The sequence below is a fragment of the Lynx rufus genome, unplaced genomic scaffold (genome assembly GCF_022079265.1).
Source record: "Lynx rufus isolate CCGP_SWC_20201006 ecotype Redwood Valley unplaced genomic scaffold, mLynRuf1.p SCAF_19, whole genome shotgun sequence".
Taxonomy (NCBI): Eukaryota; Metazoa; Chordata; class Mammalia; order Carnivora; family Felidae; genus Lynx; species Lynx rufus.
The window spans coordinates 24,846,279-24,848,988 of record NW_025814833.1 but is presented as its reverse complement, the minus strand read 5'-3'; positions in this window follow the sequence as shown (position 1 = coordinate 24,848,988).

The following is a 2,710-nucleotide window of genomic DNA, read 5'->3' as shown; positions in this document are numbered from 1 at the left end:
AAACTCAGCTAAAGATGAAGTTGAAACCAGAGTTGTGCACTGTTAGGCAAGTCACTTTGCCTCTCCGAGTTTCCATCTCCCTCGTCCGTACAGTGTATCAGGATAGTGATTCTTATTTCATAGAATCATTTGAGGGAATCAAATGAAAGAAGGAGCAGGACATTACCATGGCTGGCAGGTCATAAGCCCTTAATTAAAATTAGTGGCCCTCACTCCTTGTCCCCAGAAAGCAACTTTAAAGTACTCTGCTTTCCTGTTACTCCATTTCCTCTTTATTGTTTCTCTTACCTTGGATGCAGGTGAGGCCTCTCCATCACCTATACACAGATACTGTGGAACTTGGCATATGGTCCTGGGCTTAGATTTAGGGACATTACAAGTGAACTGAGAACAGATGTCCAGGGCCTAGAACTGGCTGAGAGAAGAGGCTATCAGGCACAGTCATAAGTTACCATGGCAACTAATTCACATCTACTCAGGGGAGGGAGGGTGAGAGAAGGGACAGAGAGAGCAATCGGACTTGTGCTGCATGGTTCTGATTTGGGAATGAGGGAAGACCTGGCAGAGGGCAGAGCCTCTATGCCCAACCTGGTGTCTTCAAAACTTGCTTTGGCCTCTGGGTCTTAATCCACTTTGGTTAGGATCTCTCCTCCCAAAATTGCTTCTATTAAAGCAGTGACTCAAGGTCAAGGAGGGGCCTTTTTAGGCAAAAGATATTAGGATGTGGGGAATCGGGGTTACACTGGGAGTGTTCTGGCACTCTTGGCATGGTGGAGATACTTGCCACAAATCTCTGAACAGCCACTCTGAGAAGGGAATTGAGACTGTATTCCAGGCGAGTGGATCCCTAATCAGGATGGCTCAAGCCATTAAGTCACCTCAGGCATGAAAACGTCTTTGAGTATTTAATGAATCTTCTGCAATGAAGAATTGATTTGTAAGGAAATAGTTTTAGAGGACCATGTATGCATGCATGTGTACGTGTGTGTGTGTGTGTGTGTGTGTTAAATATATGAGAAGGTGGCCTACAGTGAGTGAAAAGATTGAAAAAGGAGGTGAGTGGTTCCTGCTAAAACAATAGTTGTCTGCTTCACCAGTATACCTAGAGCCATCATTGGCTTCCAGGCTCTTATAATAAAGTGAGTAGAGGGGCGCCTGGGTGGCTCAGTCAGTTGAGCGTCCGACTTCGGCTCAGGTCATGATCTCACAGTTTGTGGGTTCAAGCCCTGCATCAGGCTTTGTGCTGACTTCTTGCTCAGAGTCCGAGCCTGCTTCAGATTCTGTGTTTCCTTCTCTCTCTTCCCCTCCCCTGCTCATGCTTTGTCTCACTCTGTTTCACAAAAATAAATAAATGTAAAAAAATAAAAATAAATAAAGTAAGTAGATCACAGATAAAAAGATGGAGAAGGACATTACTTAACTGTGGCATTGGTCCTTGCCTTTTGGTCAGTGAAGACCAGACTAGGCAGGATTCTTTCATTGAACCCTTCCCATGTTTCCAACTACATCAGTCCACCATGCTTCCTTCTTAAAACTTCTCAAAACTTGAGAAAAGCCTCCATCTCTTTATGGAAGAGAAAGATCATAGATTTTTTGAGCTCGGCAAATCTGAGTTAACACTTCAGCTCTCGAAAGGGAAAAATGTATCCACCATTTTTGTGTGAATTTGTGCAAGCAGATTCTAGTCCTCAGTTTATCAATCTATAAAATGGAGGTAATGCTATACATATTGCAAGATTGTAAGTATTAGCAACAATACATATAAAGTGATGGGCATAATAAATGACATCGAGTAGCAATGTGGTTTAAAGGCAAATGCATAAGCTTTACAGTGAAAAAGCCCTGAGTTCAAATCCCAGCTCTTCCACTTATGACCTAAGCAACTTCAGGCCGGTCATCTGACTTTTATGAGTGTGTTAATTTTCTATGTCTTGCTATGGGCATTCTTGTTCGTGGCTTTTGGTGAACTGATGTGCTCATTTATCTTGGGTATATACCTGGAAGTAGAATTGCTGGATCGTGGGGCATGCATATGTTTAGTTTTAGTAGCTATTGCTTGCCAAAGGCTTTCAAAGTGGTTGGACCAGTTTACACTCCCTCCAGTAGTGTATGAACAATCCACTTGCTCCATGTTCTCACCAACTCTGGTATCATTTATCTTTCTCTTCTTCTCCATTCTGCTGGCTTTCGTTCTATAACACTTTTATTCACTTTCTGTGGCATCGTAACTACTGTTTCATAGTGGCTGTTCTAAATCTTGTCCATTTACTCATTTATTTTTTCAGAAAAATTTTATTGAGCATTTTGTATGCCAGGCACTCTGCCAGTTGCTGGAGACACATTCCTGAAGTGCTCTGCCCTGTGCCCACTCTCCTTCCCTTCTACAGATAATCTACCGGTAACACCAAGACCAGTCAACACATGGCATACAAACTTCTTTGAAAATTCAGAATGTTTCTAGTTGAATGTCATCTTTCCATCTCTAAATATTTATGTAACTTCAGTTGGCCTCTTTTCTTTTTTTTCATTTTCCAAAGAAGGTGTCACCCCATATTTGCCAAAGCAAACATTGTACCTAGCTCTTGATCCTACCCTTCTGCACATTCATCAGGATCTTGTTTCAACCATTATTACCCCTGACCTGGTCCCAAGTCTTTAATCTCTACATATGCGCTAGCAAATGTTAATTAACATTTTCCTTCAGCTAACA